The sequence below is a fragment of the Siniperca chuatsi genome, linkage group LG23 (genome assembly GCF_020085105.1).
Source record: "Siniperca chuatsi isolate FFG_IHB_CAS linkage group LG23, ASM2008510v1, whole genome shotgun sequence".
Classification (NCBI taxonomy): Eukaryota; Metazoa; Chordata; class Actinopteri; order Centrarchiformes; family Sinipercidae; genus Siniperca; species Siniperca chuatsi.
The window spans coordinates 20666265-20686502 of NC_058064.1; the positions used below are offsets into that span (position 1 = coordinate 20666265).

Below are 20238 nucleotides of genomic sequence, written 5' to 3' on the forward strand. Positions count from 1 at the left end.
AATCTGGAGCCAGGCCATGAAGAGCCTTAAAAGTAATCAATAAGATCTTAAAATTTATCCTAAAACAAACAGGGAACCAATGTAAAGAGACTAAAACAGCTGTGATGTGATCATACCTCTTTGTCCTGGTTAAAAGCCTAGCAGCTGAGTTCTGTACAGTCTGCAGTCGTTTCAAAGTTTTTTGATTAAGACAAGTGAGCAGACTGTTAAAATAATCAAGGCGTGAGGAGATAAAAGCATGCACAACAGTTTCTGCATCACTAAGATTTAAATTAGATCGTATTTTTGTAATATTTCTGAGGTGATAAAAACATGATTGGACAAGCTTAGTGATATGTTGCTCAAAACATAAATTGCTATCAAAAAGGACACCAAGATTTCTTGCAACAGGCCCAATAACAAGGATTTCAGTTTTATTTGAGTTGAGCTGAAGAAAATTTATCGACATCCAATTTTTTACGTCAGACAGGCCAGGACAGGTCAGTGGGCTTGACAGGGAGGTACAACTGTGTGTCATCCACATAACAATTAAAAGAAATCCCATGTCTGCGGATGACATCACCCAAGGGAAGCATGTATAAGGAGAACAGTATTGGTCCCAGAATTGAACCTTGAGGCACACCATAGTTGATATGGGAAAAGGATGACATTAAGTTATTAATGGCGACACAGAATTTCCTATTGAACAAATAAGATGAGAACCAGTCTAGTGCAGTGCCAGATATGCCCACCCAGTGCCTCAGTCTATCTAAAAGAATGCCATGATCAATTGTGTCAAAGGCAGCAATAAGTCCAACAGCACAAGAATTGAACACATGCCTGTGTCTGCATTCATTAAAAGGTCATTAGTGACTTTGAGAAGGGCTGTCTCAGTGCTGGGGTGCTAATGAAAACCAGATTGGAACTTTTCAAACTGGATAAAAATTCAGGGAGTTCCAACAATAAGGAGCCAGCTGGTTTAGGGGCATATAAATAATAGCAAATGTGAACAGGAGTGGGCCACAAAGTTTAAACATGAGCACTTCAAAGGAGGAAAAGTCATTGCAAGCTATGAGGTTACATGTAAATGCTTCCTATAGACAGTAACAAGGCCACCACCACAACCACAATCCCTAGGGTGGCTAAAGCTCTCATAATCTGGAGGGCACAATTCAGCAAGCTGACAATGATCACCAGGACGTAACCAGGATTCTGTTAAAACACAAAATCTAAATCAGTAGAAGAGATAAAATCATTTTAAAACGTTCAGTTAAAGTGCCTGTGGTCCCAACACTTTGTCAGATTGAGTCTGAAATGTTTCTTAGATCAGGAAACTCTGTTAATCCCAGAGACTTGAGGCAAAGCAGCCAAAGGACATCAGAGGGAAAACCAGAAAATATTTTCTCCATAAAATATTATCTCTGTGATGTTGCAAATGGAGCTGTTGTGTTGCAATATTGTCCACTGTACTGTACTGTAACTATGAAAATGAAATGTCAAACAGCTTTTCCATTTTCAGTTACTTTGCTGAGCAATGTTATTACTGATAGATATGATGGACAAAACTAAGAAAATATGACCCAGGTAGTAACAAACAACAACAAATTTTCCTTTAAACTCAATAAACACAATGAAAGCAATAAAGTATAAATGTTGAAAAGTCCTGAAAAGCATGTCTGTATGATCACAGCATTTCACTGGCTCAGCTGTACAGGGTGTCTCAGTCACTAATGATTTTAACGTTTTTAGTAATTTGGAATATTAATCATTTAAAAGATGTAATGAGGTGAGAAGCACTCACCTCGCCTCAGCACTGGAGAGCACTGTGGCTGTGCTTTGGTGTGTGCATGTGTGTCCTCATGAGTGTGCATATGTGTCCTCAGCAGTATCACTCTGCTGTGCATCATTCTCAGGTCAAGAGCCTCTCCACTCTCACTGGAGTGTCTGTACTTTGTTTTTCTGCTCTCAATCACTCTCTGTCCTCTTTTTCTCTGTCAGTTAATCTTTCCATCATTCCCTGTGTCCTTGACTTCCGCTGTCATTCTCTCTCCATCTCTCCCTCAGTAACTCAAACTCTCCATCCCTTGCTTTTAGACTTATGTTTTCTTGCGCCAATTCATAACAGAAGTTATCTGATTGCACTTTTCCAATAGAGTAGGTCTAGACCGAACTCCTTAGACCCAACAAATCCCACCAAGAGTAAGCACTTAGCACGACACTGGCAAGGCAGTGTTCTAATGGGATAATAAGGTATTACAATAGTGTTTGACCATTAAGAGCTGTGTAGGTGAGGAGAAGGATTTTAAATTCTATTCTGGATTTTTACAGGGAGCCAATGCAGAGAAACTAATATTGGAGAAATATGATCTCTTTTTCTAGTTCTAGTCAGTACACGTGCCGCAGCATTCTGGATCAACTGGAGAGTCTTAACAGACTCAATCGGGCAGCCTGATAATAAGGAATTGCAATATCCAGCCTAGTCCTATGTATGTACTAGTTTTTTGGCATTATTTTAAGACAGGATGTGCCCGATTTTTGCAATGTTATGTAGGTGAAAGAAGGCAGTCCTTGAAGTTTGTTTCATGCGGGAGTTAAAGGACATATCCTGATCAAAGATAACTCTGAGGTTCCTTACGGTGGTGCTAGAGTCCAGGGCAATGGCATCTAGAGTAACTATATCTTTAGATAATGAGTTTCAGAAGTGTTTGGGACCAAGTACAATAACTTCAGTTTTGTCAGAGTTTAACATGAGAAAATTGCAGGTCATCCATTTATGTCCTTAACGCATGCTAGAAGTTTAGCTAACTGATTTCATCAGTTTCATCTGGCTTGATTGATAGATATAATTGGGTATCATCTGCATAACAATGAAAGTTAATGGAGTGTTTCCTAATGATATTGCCTAAAGGCAGCATATATCAAGGTGAATAGAATTGGTCCAAGCACAGAACCTTGTGGAACTCCGTGACTAACTTTGGCGTGCACAGAGGACTCACCGTTAACATGTACCAACTGAAATTGGTCTGATAGATAGGATTTAAACCAGCTTAGTGCGGTTATTTTCATGCCAATTATATGATCCAGTCTCTGTAATAGGATGCGATGGTCAATGGTGCCAAATGCAGCACTAAGATCTAACAAGACAAGTACAGAGACAAGTCCATTGTCTGATGCAATTAGAATGTCATTTGTAATTTTCACTAGTGCTGTCTCTGTGCTATGATGCTCTCTGTCAAACTGGGACACCTGACAGGTTAAGTGCACCACACAGTAGGGCTCAGATTAATTTTTATCCATAAGTGGTAAAGATTTCATGTAGCCTATTTGCGGTCCAGATGTTATTATGTTAAATGTTATTCCAGTGACAGGGCTTTTCTTCCACTTTTTCCTGCAAATGCTGATAGTCTATAATCTAAACACACACTTCATTAACAAAATACAATATTTTTTAATTGTTTTGACATTCTTAATGCCTAAACAAATGTGAGCTACAACTTAATCTTTTTCTTTTTATGGGTGCAGTGTGTTATTATTATTATTAGTAGTAGTTGTAAATAATGCATGCTCATGGCCAAAATACACAGAGCTACCTCTAAGGCCGTACCCCCACCTAGTGGAAAAGTCACACCACGCCACTGCTCTCCATCTCCCGTCAAGTATTCTACTCCAAACAAAACTGTCGTCTCTAAGAGCTCTGTTTTTTTCTCATTTTTTCTCTATCTTGGATTCCATAGGCGGTTTATCCTTTAGGTTTTGTGATGCATAAAGAATGTAAATGTTCCCCATGAATCATAGGCTTAGAGGGTCCCATTGGGTCCACATGTATACACTCACACAAATACTCTCATAGTGAATCTTCCCTCTGAGCAGCAAGCTTTAGTTGGAAGGCGATGCCTTCAGGGGTAGAGCTCAGAGAAATCCCCAGACTTGATCTCACTCAGCGCTCACTTAACCTGCTGCATGACTAATTGCAGTGTAACTGTTAGCAGACGCTCCTGCTGCTTCCTGAGTTCAGTTCAAATACGAGCTCTCATCTCTGACTCTTTTTCCTCTAGCTCTGAGAGGACAAAGGGCCACATGCTTCCAACATGCCTTTCCTCCAGATGGTTAGTGCGCAGGAGGCCTGATTATTATGCATGTTAAGTATTTATATATTTGAATAGTCACTATTGCATAGTTTCATGTAATGCATCACAATTACATGAAAAAAGATGCACTCCAGAATCTGCCTTGCATTTTCATTTTCTAGTTATTATGACAAAACATTGTACAAGTGGGGGCCCTGGTGGCCCTGGTGGCCCTGGGGCTTAACAGGGAAACAACTTCAGCAGATTTATTTCCCACTTTTCTGGGAATTAAAAATGGCCCTGGACTTTTTGACACCATCCCCCATGACTCCATCCACCAGCTCCCGCCCACCAGCTCCACCTCCCCCACCACAACAGGGGCTGGGCCTCTCCACAGTTGCCCACCTCAGAGGGCCCCTTCCTCCCCTACCACAATGACGACTCTCTACATCAATCCTGAAGCTTTTCAGCTGTCTCCAGTGTTCACAGACATCTTGAATACCTCACTGGAGACATGCCATGTACCAGCCTGCTTCAAGACCTCCACCATCATCTCCATCCCCAAAAAACCAAGGATCCTGTTTGTGGATTTTAGCTATTACTACTGCTTTGCTGCAGGACAAGCTTCCCCAGCTGAGTGTGCCTGACTCCACCTGCAGGTGGATCACAGACTTCCTGTCTGACAGGAGGCAGCACATGAAGCTGGTGCAGCATGTCTCTGACACCACCCTCATTGGGCTCATCTCTGATGGGGACGAGTCTGCCTACAGGTCAGTCAGAACAACTTGGATCTCAATGCTCTTAAGACAGTGGAGATGGTTGTGGATTACAGGGAGAACCCAGCCCTACCCACCTCCATCACCCTGTGTGGTTCGCCAATCGACACTGTGGAGTCCTTCTGCTTCCTGGGCACCATTGTCACTCAGGACCTCAAGTGGGAGCTGAACATCAGCTCCCTCACCAAAAAAGCTGCTGCCACTGCCAAGGGCAAGGGCAGAAGGCAGCATATCATTCGCTCCACAGAGAAGGTGACTGGCTGCATTCTACCTTCCCTCCAGGACCTGTACGCCTCCAGGACCCTGAGGTAAACAGGAAAGATTGTGGCTGACCCCTCCCACCCCGGACACAAACTTTTTGAGACACTCCCGTCTGGCAGGAGTCTGCTGTCCATCAGTACCAAAACCATCATCAAAATCATGCCACAAGAACAGTTTCTTCCCGTCTGCAGCCGGTCTCATCAACAAGGCCTGGGACCCTCACTGACGCAGACTCTTACTCTTACTCACACTACACGTTACATTAACGTACAGTCTCCACTTATCAATACGTTGCATTAATGCACATCTTTTGGATTATTATCTCTGTACATTGCACATATTCTTTGTACTTCATAATAGGGCTGCAGCTATCGATTATTTTAGAAATCGAGTATTCTACTTATTATTCCATCGATTAATCAAGTAATCGGTTAAGAAATACTTTTGCTTTATTAAGGAGCAATAGTAAATATGCACAAGAGAAAATAAGACAGGTCTCTTTCAAATGAACAACTAATTGGTTTACTTTTTAGAAATATCAAAATTTTTATTGGTTAAATTGCATACAATAAAATTATCTGTAAAAACTAAACCCTTTTAGTGCATTTAAGTGCCATATTACATTCTGGGTTCTAAAGAAATAAAAATCTGAAATGCAAAAACAAACACCTTTCAGAACTACAAGTTTCAGCCTAACTACAACTCAGGCATAACGTAAGCCTTTACTGTCTTATTTGTGGCATATGTAGGAGGCAAAAACGAGTGGACAGGAACTGTAACTATCATAATAGCAAATAACATAAATGAAGCTCAGGCTTTCACAAATTGACTGCAGCATTTTATTGTCTGTGGTTAACATCTTGAACAAAACCTAGCTAACTTAAGGACATTATAACTAGCCACCACATTGATTTACGTTGTTAACTAGCCATTACATATAGCCATAATTAACGTAGCCTACATTCTTTACTAGCCTTCATATACCTTGTGTCGGGTCCGCTCTGTGGACTGGATGCAAAGACTGTAATGTTATGCTTTCTGTTGAGATGCTGAAGCATAGACGTCGTGCTATTGTGGTAGGCTCGTTCACTTTTACAATAGACACACTATACAGAGTTTTCGTGGACACTTTCTGTCGCTTTCTCTGTCCTGTCTTATCCCTTCTCTATTTTCTCTCTCTTCCTTCTTTTTGTAATCCGCGCTCTCAAATCCCACCAAAGATGCTTTGAACCGTCTCTGATCATACACAGCGTAAGCGCGTTGTGTAACAGTAATAATCATCCGTGCGAAACACAGTGCGCTCTGTGTAATTATATGGATTAAACAAAGCTTTGATACAAATTATTTGAACTGATGATTTTTAGTAATCGAGTGACTCGAGGAATCATTTCAGCCCTACTTTATGTTTCTTGACTTTTGCAGTACTTTTGTTTTTTATTTTCTTATTTTCTCGTTCTTGTATGTGAAAACTTACTTGGCAATAAACCTGATTCTGATTCTTTTATTTCATAATGTAATTTTTTTGCCATGGTAGCGGCATATCTGTTAATGTCTGTCTGTCTGTGGGTCGGTCCCCCCCTTTTGTCCAGACTAAAATATCTCAACAACTATTGAATGAATTGCCATGAAAGTTTGTGCAAACATTCATGATCCCCAGTGAATGAATCTTACTTGACTTTGGTGATGGATGGATGGATGCAACATAGCATGGCTGTAGACTCTTAGTGTTTTTCTTTCATAATTTCACTATTCATAATGTCACTTTTTACATCATGTCACTTTTCATAACAGTGGTGTTGTCACCAAGCCCTCAGGAACAGCACTAGGCTGTTTAGGCGATTTTGGCGTAGAGCCTACAATGGTATTGCAGCTTCCATCAGCATTACTTGACGCACACTGGCCCATAAACAATTTTTCCCATGCACAATCATTGGAAAAGGAGTGGCTGTGAAATGGTGAATACATTTTTCTGAGCGTCACAAATACTATGAAATTACTCTTTGTACTGTCAGAATTAGATATAACATATATATATATTTGGAATTTGTGTGTGCGGGAAGCCAATAGGCTTCAGCCGGCTCGGCTGGAGAATGTCTCTAGTGAGCATCCTCCAAAATCGCGGAAGCTTGAGCAAGCCCGCTGAGACTTGTTCGGTGTATGTGCCTCGTCAGCAACTTTCATAGTAATGAATGGGGTGCCAACTTTGAACGTGGTATGCAGTAGTGCTGAACGATATGCAAAAAAAATCATATTGCGATTATTTTAACAGATATTGGGATTGCGATATGAGTCACAATTTTACTGGGAATTGTCATCCCCTCTCTCTGTCTCCCACATTTCCTGTCTCTTTTCAGCTGTTCCTGTCAAGTGGAGGCAAAGAGCCCAAAAAACAATCTTTAAAAAAAAAAAAAGGTATGTTGTAACACATTTTACCTTTATCAAAAAATTGCAGTTCCTGCGATTTGGAAATTGCACTTGGATATTGCATATTGCAATTTCGATAATATTTCAATTAATTGTTCAGCCCTAGTATCCAGTTCTCCTTAATACATTCTTGGATGTCACCGGTTACTGCCACCTTATCTTTCAGCTAATTGCATGCTCCCAGTCTTTCTTAAGAAAGCAAGCTCAACGGCTGTTACCAAAGCCAGTTAGCTAGAGCAACAACAATGTCAAAGTAATTCTGAATCGACCAACTACAGGCTGCTGTGAATAAACACAACACAGTGGACAGACAAGGTAACTAACCTCTCCTTGTATTTAGTTTAACAGCTGCATACGCTACGACATAGCTGGCTAACTAACTAGGCTGGATTGGGAGCTTGGATTATTACTGGGCATTAAAGTGAAAAGACAGTACTAACGGCAGCAGCTAATGTCCCGTGCACCACAGCAATCAAATGGCTGTCATGTTTTTTATTTTTACCATTCTTTTCAAATAGATAGCCATTTCTTTCAGAATTGGTCAGTTTTACTTGCAGCATTTTTATTCTGATTCTGATTATTAAATAAAACAAAAGCCTCCATGATAAGGCAGATCGTGAACTGAAGGCAGTCAGCGACGTACCAGCAGGATGCAAAACACAAATTTAAATAAAAAAAGATGTTGCGATCTACTGCTTAAACTGCGTTGTGTGAGGAGTATTTCTTCTTCCTCCCCCACTTGTGCATCCTTTCCTCCCATCCTCTAACTGTCCTTTACCTGCATCTCTCTCTTCTTCTGTCTATTCATTTTGTTAATCTCCTCCCCCTCCGTTGGACAGGGGAGTTTCTCTTACAGTGGTGGAGTCGTCTGCAGAGGCCAGCAGCAGGATTAGCAGAGATTTCCATTAGACAGGTTTTCAAACCCTGCAGGGGGGAGAAGGTTGGAAGCATTAATTGGGGTTGGGGGGTTGGGGGCATTAATATCACCCACTGCAGACCTATAAGCACCCAGACAGCTCTGAAACAACATAGCACGACACAGCAAAGTAGGACGAGTCCAACTATGCTCTATTCAATTCAATTCAATTCAATTTTATTTATATAGCACCAATTCATAACAGTTATCTCATTGCACTTTTCTTATAAAGCAGGTCTAGACCATACTCTTTATAATATTATCTATCAATGGTGTATTTAAAAAAATCCACTAAAGGAACTGTGTGGGGTCATCAGCAGTCACATGACAAAACAACCGAATGGTGATTTTATTGTAGTTGGTGATTTTAATCAAACACACCTCAGATCTGTTTTACCTAAATTCCACCAGCATGTCCACACCCCCACCAGGGGAATAAATACACTGGACCATGTTTACATGAACATTTCTGGCAGCTACAAAGCCCTCCACTGCCCCCATTTTGGTCAGTCAGACCATATGTCCCTGCTTCTCCTGCCTACTTTCACCCAGCTGATAAAAAGGCTCAAACCATCAGTAAAAACAAAAGTGTGGACAGATGAAGCTACAGCAGCTCTACAGGACTGTTTTGAGTGCAAAGACTGGCTCATGTTCAGAGATGCTGCCACCCTGGAGAATCATATCAATATTGAGGAATATACATCATCAGTGACATCGTACAGTGCATCCAGAAAGTATTCACAGCCTTTGCCATGACACTCAAAATTGAGCTCAGGTGCATCCTGTTTCCACTGATCATACTTGAGATGTTTCTACAACTTGATTGGAGTCCACCAGTGGTAAATTCAGTTGATTGGGCATGATTTGGAAAGGCACACACCTGTTTATATACAGTAAGGTCCCACAATTAACAGTGCATGTCAGAGCACAAACCAAGCCATGAAGTCCAAGGAATTGTCTGTAGACCTCTGAGACAGGATTGTATCAAGGCACAGATCTAGGAAAGGGTACAGAAAAAATTCTGCAGCATTGAAGGTCCCAATGAGCACAGTGGCCTCCATCATGCGTAAATGGAAGAAGTTTGGAACCACCAGGACTCTACCTAGAGCTGGCCTGGCCAAACTGAGCAATTGGGGGAGAAAGGCCTTAGTCAGGGAGGTGTCCAAGAACCCGATGGTCACTCTGACAGAGCTCCAGCGTTTCTCTGTGGAGAGAGGAGAACTTTCCAGAAGAACAACCATTTCTGCAGCACTCCACCAATGTATGGTAGAGTGGCCAGATGGAAGCCACTCCTCAGTAAAAGGCACATGACAGCCCGCCTGGAGTTTGCCAAAAGGCACCTGAAGGACTCTCAGACCATGAGAAACAAAATTCTCTGGTCTGATGAAACAAAGATTGAACTCTTTGGCCTGAATGGCAAGCGTCATGTCTGGAGGAAACCAGGCACCGCTCATCACCTGGCCAATACCATCCCTACAGTGAAGCATGGTGGTGGCAGCATCATGCTGTGGGGATGTTTTTCAGCGGCAGGAACTGGGAGATTAGTCAGGATCAAGGGAAAGATGAACACAGCAATGTACAGAGACATCCTCGATGAAAACCTGCTCCAGAGCGCTCTGGACCTCAGACTGGGGTGACGGTTCATCTTCCAACAGGACAACGACCCTAAGCACACAGCCAAGATAACAAAGGAGTGGCTACGGGACAACTCTGTGAATGTCCTTGATGCCCAGCCAGAGCCCAGGCTTGAACCCGATTGAACATCTCTGGAGAGATCTGAAAATGGCTGTGCACCGACGCTCCCCATCCAACCTAATTGAGCTTGAGAGGTCCTGCAAAGAAGAATGGGAGAAAGTGCCCAAAAATAGGTGTGCCAAGCTTGTAGCATCATACTCAAAACGACTTGAGGCTGTAATTGGTGCCAAAGGTGCTTCAACAAAGTATTGAGCAAAGGCTGTGAATACTTATGTACATGTCATTTTTTTCGTTTTTTATTTTTAATACATTTGCAAAGATCTCAAACAAACTTCTTTTACATTGTCATTATGGAGTATTGTTTGTAGAATTTTGAGGCTCACACATGACCTCTTCTGCTGACTATTCTGCTGGATTCAGCATTCATTCCCGAACACCCTAACCTTAACTTTTCAACACTACATGCCTGAACTCGACCAGAACCCTCACCTGATCCTTATTTCAGTCACAAGCCTGTGCACCTGATCAACACTTTATCTCCAAATTAATATGGTAAATGGCTGCATTTATACTGTGGCCCTTTCCAATTTACAATTGGCCTCTCATTCACCCATTGATGAATGGGTGAATGAACACACATGATGTTCAGTGGACAGGTCTAAGGCATCATGTTCCGAGGACACTACATGTGGTGTGTGTGTGATCAGTGTACCACCCGCTCTGCTGCCCCTATAACACCCCTTACTTGTCACTGTAATAACTCAATACTGTAAGCAGCAAAAGTTACACTTACCGACAAAATCTCTTTTCAATGATATGAATTGCTTCTGTTCATTTCTGTATGAGCCGGCAGTTCAGTTCTGAAAACAGTGTAATGCTGTCAGTTTATAAAATATGACCTTGTAACATAAAGAAAAACCTATGACTATTCAACATAAAAAGGAATTCATTTGGATGTAGTCAACTGTTTTCTGATCTAAAGCATCATGTTCTACTAAATATTTACTAAACAAAGGAGAAAGTGTGAGAATGTTTTTGATAATATAACTATTCCCCTTATCATACACTGTTGAACACATCATATATTTGACCACACTTTTTATTCAAAGAGAACTATTTTTTTACAAACTGAAAACTACTTATTCTTGTAGTTGCTATCCAGTATGATAACATTAAAGGCACCAGCTTCATTGCAGCAATTTGATTTAGTTTTAAACTTTGTCTTTTGACGAAAATGTATGATAGTGTTAGTCAAATTTAAGTAATTTGATTTTTGTTAGTTTTAGTCTAGTTTTTGTCAGCTAAAGTTTAGTCTCATTTTTGTCATGCATTTTTATGTCTTCTAAGCATTTTGAGGCTACAGCTGTTGCCATCTTTGTGGTGTACAGTTAGCGTGGTTACAGGTATTGCTCTCGTGTATCATGAGGTTAGTGGAAAAGGCACTGTTTGCTTGTTCACACATACAGTATTAATGTCACTCTGCTCTGCAATGCATTACCATAGCTACTTGTTCTCTCTACTGCAGAGCAGTGAGTCATTCAGAAGCTGGATTCACTCACTTGTGTATTAAAATACTGGTCTGGGTTTGAGAGGAGAAGCTTAAATGTCAGATAATGCCTTTTTTAACCACATACATTCATTCAGAAGTCACTGAATTTTCAATCAAAATGCTTCCCATATGTCTCCATCCTGACCTCCTCCTCTTAATCACCATGTAATGATAATACAGGTGTTCTATGAGGGTACTTTTGTGCCTATATTATGCAATCAAAAAATAGATTTGAGAGCAAAACTATCAACACTGCAATCAAAATTATTTTTATTGCTAGTAAAATTAATTTGTGATTTAAAATGTATTCATGAAAAAAATTGAAAGTTTTGTTTTTGAAACCAAAAGTTTTGCATGCTGTTAGCTGACTCTCGTGGGCGGGACCTGTGCTGAAAGATGTAAGACACGTCTCTATTGGCCAGCCTTGATGTTGCACCAAGTTACCTGTGTCCGTAGCCGATGCACGATGTTTGTAGAGTGCTTGTGCAGGCCATAGTCGGTGGTACCGCCTTCACCTGCATCGTGCTGTAATGGGCACTCTGAAACAGCATGGCCACTATAGAACTTTGTGGTGCATGATGATCCATTCAACTGAAAAAGCTCTATAATAAATAAGCTTGGTAAACAATCTACAGTAAAGACATAAAACTTGACTTGACTACAAGAAATTTCATCGATCTTTTTTAAAATCATAATCTGCTTATATTAAGGTGCATATCATTGTAATGTGATCATACAGAGCAAGATATAAATAAGACTAACAATTGATTCCGGTCATGCACAAGCTGTACAATACTGCATGAGAATATTGAACAACAAATAATATTTTATCTCTCACCAGTAACATCAATAATACCGTGTCACTACACTTTCCCATACCTATAAAGCTAAGTAACCATAAAGCCATATTCCCAAAGCTAATTTCGGTTGGTGGGCCAAAGATTGGCAAAAGAAAATATGAAAGAATGCTTTGTTTCCATCCACTACCATAATGTTATTATTAGGAGTTGGTTCATCGAGATACACAGTAGGTGGCACCAATTTTCCATTATACAAGGGCGCAACAAGATGAGGTAATTGAGTCAGTGTCAATCAAACCTCAAATGGTGAAAAAAACAATGTAGAAATGTGACATTTCTGTTTGTTTCATGTATTATTGTGAGGAAGGTTACAGTCTCCTCATTGCTCTACACAGATCTGACAGCTCACAGGTCTGCCACTATTATTAAAATCGAAAATGCACATAGAAACAGGTGGCTAGAAGCCCAGACAGCTCAGCTGGCTACAGGCTGATAAAATATATACAGCACGTCACAAACATAGAATTAACTAACATTAGATCGTTAGTCCTGTTAACTAGTAGCCACATGCACAATGTCATGGAGGCTAATAGGCAGCCTGGGCATGTAACCGTAGTGACTAGCTTATTGAGCTAAGCTAGCAGCTTTTTTAACCCATTACAATATCACAGATAATTTTTTTAAAAAGCAGTTGACGTGCCCCAGTTAGCTAACAGCAAGCAAAGTCAGCTAACAGCAAGCAAAGCTTTTTGTTTCAAAATCAAAACTAACAAACAAATTAATTTTTTATTGCAGTGTCGATAGTTTTGCTCTCAAATACATTTTTTGATTGCATAATATAGGCACAAAAGTACCCTCATAGTGTTCTCAAACATTTTGAGAGAAAGTCTAAACACATAAAGAGTCATATTTTTAGAATATAGATGTTTTTGTTCATGGATCTTTCAAGCAGGATTCCAGAAAAATTTAAATACTAATTGAATTTATTTACTTGTCCCAAGCTTGTCCTGATTAAAAAACAATGTACAACAGACCTAGCAGAGACATTCAGCAAATACATTCAGTTACCATTTTATTAGGTACGGAAACCTGTGATGTTAGTGCGTCTTTGTGCCTGTGTGTGTTTGCATGTGCGTGTGTGTGTGTGGCATGGTAAAGTGCGTCAGTTGGCACTTATCTATGAGATGATTGTTGTGTTTTCCATAAGAGAATTAGTGTGGGACATCTCATTTTCTGCAATGTTGATTCACATGCGGCCCTTGGGTTTCAGTGTTGCACGAGTTACACACATACGCAGAATTATTGGTCTTTCTATCTGTAGTTCACTCTGTTCTCAGTCTGTACTCAGTATGTGCTATTGTTTCTTTTACTCATCACCTCTCCTTCCGCCTTATCTCTGCTGCTGTGTCGGCCAGTAGTTGGTTGAACAAAGCATACATTTTTCTGTCAAGGCTTTCACTCAAAACTTTATTTTTCCCAAGTTCACTAGTCTAGCTTAACAAGCTACAATGAAAAATCTTATTCTAGACAGCGTTCTCCACCACCATCATCAAAACACCAAATGAGTGAATATTACATGAATAATTATCATCCAGTATCTAAGCTCTCCCCCCTTGCAAAGATCCTTCAAACTCTGGTTGACAGACAACTTTGTGCTTATCTAGTCTGTAACTGTGTTCTCCAGCCACAGCAGTCAGGTTTTAGACCACGACATAGTACAATTACTACCTCTACAGTTGTACTTAATACAAGAAACAGCACTGTGCTGCACTGTTTCTGTTACTGATACTGTTGACCACCACATTTTACTTAACAAACTATATTTTTTTAAAAATGGATCACTCTAACTCCAAACCACAAATGTATTTAAATGCGTAACGTGATTCAGTTGGCTCTTTGTCAGCTCAAAATGTTTAAAAATGGAGCTTGCGAAGTGGGAGGAGATATTTCTGGCAACCTTGGTTCCGGAAGCAAAAGTCCCATTCATTTTTCCCATAGACAATGTTGGACAGGCATGAAAACTCTCTGGGTGGAATCGTCAGTACAAAAGATTGACAACTGCATTTGAAAATATCTAGTTCTTTAATAGAAAGTTGAAGATACAAGCCTGTGTACGTAAAAACTTCAGGAAGAAGTTAAGTATGATTCCCAAGTTGCAATTATTGCAGAAATATCCAATCAGCGAGCTTAAAATTCAGTTTCCTGTACTGCTAACAGCTAAGAAAACTGATTTTACAATCTGCAGCTTAAATCAATTTACTTTTGGAATATGGATCAATCTAGAAGGAATTCAGCAACTATGGCGATGTGTTTTGTGACAAAGTTCAACAAAGAAGTGTAGAGAATTACAAAGGTAAAAGGGGCACCAAATTGTGTAGGTGCAATCAATAAATTATGGCTATCAGAATGATCAAAGATAATAATAAATAATAGCTTTAATTAATAAAGTTCCTTGGGGCACCACTCTTCTTAAAGAAGAGAAATGATAGCTCGAACTCGGAACTGATGAATAATTAAATTAATAACTATAACCAAAATTACTATTAATGGCTAGTTGTTGAGGGATTTGGAGTTCAACATAGAAGAGGTTGGCAGAATTCTTGCGCAACATTAAAGAAACCAGCATAATTATCCACAAGCGTTTAAGAATTAATATAAGCAAAAACACACAATATGAAATCTAACTAAAATTTTAGATAAAAAGAACAAAAAACGTGTGTGTGTTTGTGTGTGCGCACCTGTCTGGGTGCGAGCCAGAAAGAATGTGTGTGTTTTCTTTTGCTCTGCCTCCTTATGTATGCCTCACATGCACAAGCATGCAAACACGTGGTCAGATAAAGAAAAGTACAGTGAAGCGGGAGATTTAAAGTTCCTCTCCGCCGTGTGTGATTGTGTAGGCCAAATTAGAGATGTATATGTGTGTGTGGGTGTTGGATAACGGTGCCAAGTTAAAAGGAGTTAGTTAGCATGCAAAGACTGTCTGTGTGGAGCATAACGTTACTAACATCAATTTAGTATGTGGCTAGCCTACTAAATGACCTAACATAATGCCCAGGTACGTTACCAGTCCGTAAAGGAAGAAGTTGCTTTGGCATGCTGCTGTTAGCTGGCAATTCTGTTGTGGATTAACCAGGTGGGGTAGAATTGTAATTTCGTTGTGGAAAAGTCTTTTGCTGTGCCGTGTTGCTCCGTTTGTTCTCCTTAGTTAGCAGCTCACTCTAACTTAGTTGCTCCAGTTGATTGTTTTAGTTAGCTTACAGACTTTGTATCGTAGCCACTAGAGCTAAATAAACTTGGTTGCCGAGATCTAGCAGGCCCTCGCAGCGCTGCTGTAGAACAGAGAGTTAGATTCTGCTGCGTGTTTCTGCTCCAAGCAGATAACATGGCGGAGAACAGTAAGAAGCCATCTGCTGCCGCATGCTGGAGGCGAAGCCAGTAGGAAAGAGAGAGAGAGAGAACAATTCTTCTTCTTCTTTTCCTTTTAATGGCGAATTAGCAACCAGCAGCCATTAGCATTAACGCCACCAACTGTCATGTTACATTTTTCTTATATCATTGTTATCAGTCCTGTGTTTTGTAGATAAGTGAAGAGATGTTTTAGAACTGAATTTCCAGAGCCATTTGTGAAGATTGTTTTAAAGCTGGAGTGCGGAGTGCTTTGTCTCCCCCTTCTGGCAGTGAGAGTAATTACACAAACACTATTAACTTATGCTTATGATGTATACCTACAGTGAGCTTGCCCCAGGCTTGTGTTCAGAAATAATTACAAAAATACAGAGAAGTTTCCACAGTTCCAAGAAAATTTTCCATTATTTAGGTAGTAAATGTAACAGCTACATAGCTTACTCCAAATACTTTACCAACCTGTCCAAGAGCAGCAACGTGACATCTGTGTCTGACCTCAGGCCCTTCTCTCAGCGCTCTCCAACAAGGAAACACTAAATCTACACCAATGGTTATCCGTGTCTGTCCTCACTGTCAATTGCTTTCTTTTTTGACAGTAATCCTTCCTCTGAACTATCTGGAGCATCAAATACAGTGGTGTGAAAAAGTGTTTGCCCCCTTCCTGATTTCTTATTTTTTTGCATGTTTGTCACCCTTGAGATGTTGTGGCATGACCTTAAAAAGGCAGTTCATGCTCGAAAGCCCTCCAACGTGGCTGAATTACAACAATTCTGCAAAGATGAGTGGGCCCAAATTCCTCCACAGCGCTGTAAAAGACTCATTGCAAGTTATCACATACGCTTGATTGCAGTTGTTGCTGCTAAGGGTGGCCCAACCAGTTATTAGGTTTAGGGGGCAATCACTTTTTCACACAGTGCCATGTAGGTTTGGATTTTGTTTTCCCTTAATAATAACAACCTTCATTTAAAAACTGCATTTTGTGTTTACTTGTGTTATCTTTGACTATTATTTAAATTTGTTTGATGATCTGAAACATTTAAGTGTGACAAACATGCAAAAAAAAAGAAATCAGGAAGGGGGCAAACACTTTCACACCACTGTACTTTTCTTGGACGCTTCTTTACTCTTCTTCTTGATTTTACTCCAGAGCCATGTAGAGAGAGAGAGTTGCGTCAACTCCATTCAATTTGAATTCGACTGGCTTTATTGGCATGACTGCATACAATATAAATACACGTTGCCAAAGCATATCAACACAAACTATACAATCATAATAAACAAAATAAACAATAAACAATGCTCAATAATCAATCATTTTTTATTCTTTATTCTTTTTTTTGCAGCAATGGCTGATCGCAGAGCTCTCTACATGGCTCTGGGTTGCTCCCCGCTTCCGCTCTGGCAAACCAAATCAAATCAAAACCAAACCATTCATTGATGGTTGATGTAAAATGCATTATTACCGGTGCGCCAGCGCGGGAATGTCGTCACAGACACCAGATTTAAAAACTCCATATACTGCGAAATACAGAGAGATTTTCCTGGCAGCATTGTGTGAACTCGTTTGGCAAGGGCTTGAATGTACAGGACAATCATTTACAGGTAAAAGTCCCACACTCTAGCTTTAAGGTCTAATCCCTTTTCGTTCCAGTTCGTTCCTTAATAACTGACTTTCACATGGATATTTAGGACAAAGAAGACTTACATGATCCACAGTCTCCATTTTATTGCAGACATCACATGCTCTGCTTGGATGCTTCCCAATGAGGTGTAAAGATGAATTAAATTTAGTGTGTCCCAGTCTAATCCTACTAATCAGGCACTCTTCTCTCCTACTTTTCAAGAGAGAACAATGGCGTGAGCTAGGGTTTTTGTTGACCTGGTGACATCACCGGTCACAAGTCAGACTGGCCAATAGTAACAGGAAGCTGGGTCCAGGGGCAGAGTTCACATACAGGTGTGAAGTCTGGAGGCTTGTGGGAAACTGAGTTCAATGGCTCAGTTTCAGAATAAAAGTTCAGTTTAAGTCACACAAATGAACAAATTCATCTGTGGAGTCCCATTGATTCCCAACAGAAGCGTTTTGTATTCACTACCGCTATGATTCTGACTGGCTCTATAGCAGTAGTGGCCGAAGGTCATGGCCATCGTAGTATTTAGAGCCGTCCACCTTGCCAAAGTGATGGACAACATGATTTCTCAGAAATGAAGTTGAAACAGCAATTGTTTTGAGCAACATTTCACTAAGCTTGTCCAATCATGTTTTTAACACCTCAGAAACATTGCAAAAATCTGATCTATTTAAAATATAAAAAGTGATCAGTCTGTTCACTTGTCTTAAATTCTCCGTTTTCATATGTTTGAAATATGTGTGAAACAATGCACACACAAAAAATGGAAATGATAAAATCTATGCAGCTCATTTTTTTAAGCCCCTTCCTGTTGAATTAGAAAATGTCTGACTTTGGAAACTCCCAGTGACCCACCTGGTGTTGTCATGGTATCACTTTTTGATACCAGTTATTCAATACTGGTTGTATCAAACAACTGCTTCCACCACAGATCTTACCTGGGGACACTGGAAATGAATGGGCTGAAAGTAAAATGTACAGTACACTGACTAACCAGCCTCTGGAAATTATTTTTATAACCAATACTTAGTCAGGTAGTCTCAATAAGATCACAATCTATTTTGTATAGCGAAATAGAAGAGAGATAAGACACACCACAAAACACAGTCAGTCACACACAAGCGCATTCAAACAGCATCAGAAACAATCACTGACAGAATGACTGATGACTACACACACTGTTCGTGTGACACAGCTGACAGGACACACAGTGAAGAACAGAGGGAGTGGTGTCTGAGCTGGTTAATGTCTACCTGCCAATTTAGGGATGGATAATGATAGGGATGGATGGAGTGAAAGAGTGTAAAAAGAAAGAGAAAGAGGTCTGTAGGGCCTAAGTAGCTGCTCTGTTCTCTTGAAGTTAGCCTTTGTGTTTTTCTGCATTTCGTGGTTATTGTCATCTTTGTTGCCAGTTTTTATTTCTCATTCTTCTGTTTCAGAAGTAAGAAAACCTCATACAAAATCCCACTGACATTTGTAATAATGTAAATAACCACAAATCCAGCCTTGGAACATAAACGTACTCAACAGTATGATGTGTGGCTGTGTGTGTTTAGATTTAAAAAAATCTTTTATCGTTGTTTATACTTGTACAGAATGTTTGTGTTTGTGTATATATTTGTATTTTTATGTGTATGTATGCATGGATGTCTCTGTTTATTTGCACATTTTTCCTGTTCTGTATTGTTTTTATGTAAAGCACTCTGAACTGCTTTTGTATGATTTGGTGCTATACAAATAAACATGAATTGAATTGAATAGTCAATATTTCTGTTTAGCCTGGCCTTTAGCCCCAGACCACTGCGCATTAAGTGTCACGGCTTGACAAAAGAGAAGAGTCCATGGACGAGTTGTTGGGTCTTGGATAGTTTAGACATGTCTGTAATAACAGCAGGACAGAGCAGACTGAATGCTGTAGAGGTTTTTAGACGGCTGAGATTACAACTAGAAAGCTGAAAAAGGTGCGAGGAGTTTTTGTTGAGGTGCTGCCTAATCTTCAAATGGTATCCTCAGGAGTTTCCCACCGAGCGATCAAGGTGCTCTTCATGATTCTTCAGCTGAACCATCTGGGACCATCTACGACTCATTGGGCAGATTCACAACACTCCTCTGGAAGGAGTTTGGCCCACCATCCATTCTGTCAATAGCCTGTCTTCAGGGCACACTTCCTCTGATCCCTCTCCCGTATGTCAACTCGCTACCTGCCTGCACTGAAGCTCCGCCTTCCAGCTGCTCACCTGCTCCGCCGCCCAGTGTCCCGCCATCTGCACTGCCATCTCCAGTCCCAGCACCGCGGCAGTCATCACTTCCTGCAGGCTTTTCTTACAGTTAGATAAACAATAATGACACATTATGAGATTGTATTCCTCACTTTGTTGAATGTAACTGCATGGTAGATATTTTATTATATATATACAGTATATATGCACATGTATGTGCATGTATATATATATATTTATATATATATATATATATATATATATATATATATATATATATATATATATATGTACACATATATACACATATATATGTATATATATATATATACACATATATACACATATATGTGTATATATATATATATATATATATATATACACACATATATACACATATATATGTATATATATATATACAGTATATATACACATGTATGTATATATATATATACACATATATATGTATATATAAATATATATATATATACACATATATATGTATATATACACATA

The 20238-nt window shown here is 39.9% G+C and overlaps 1 protein-coding gene and 1 long non-coding RNA gene across 3 annotated transcripts in view; one reads left to right on the forward strand and one right to left on the reverse strand.

Annotated features, from left to right (window-relative positions):
* tmtc1 (transmembrane O-mannosyltransferase targeting cadherins 1) overlaps window positions 1-20238 on the forward strand; it is a 162520-nt gene that overhangs the window by 108642 nt on the left and 33640 nt on the right. The window lies entirely within an intron of this gene.
* Window positions 2687-17957, reverse strand: LOC122871167. Its single transcript, XR_006376805.1, has 3 exons — window positions 17578-17957; window positions 10912-10978; window positions 2687-8431 (listed from the first exon to the last, which is right to left on the reverse strand). It is a non-coding gene; the product is annotated as an uncharacterized LOC122871167 (long non-coding RNA).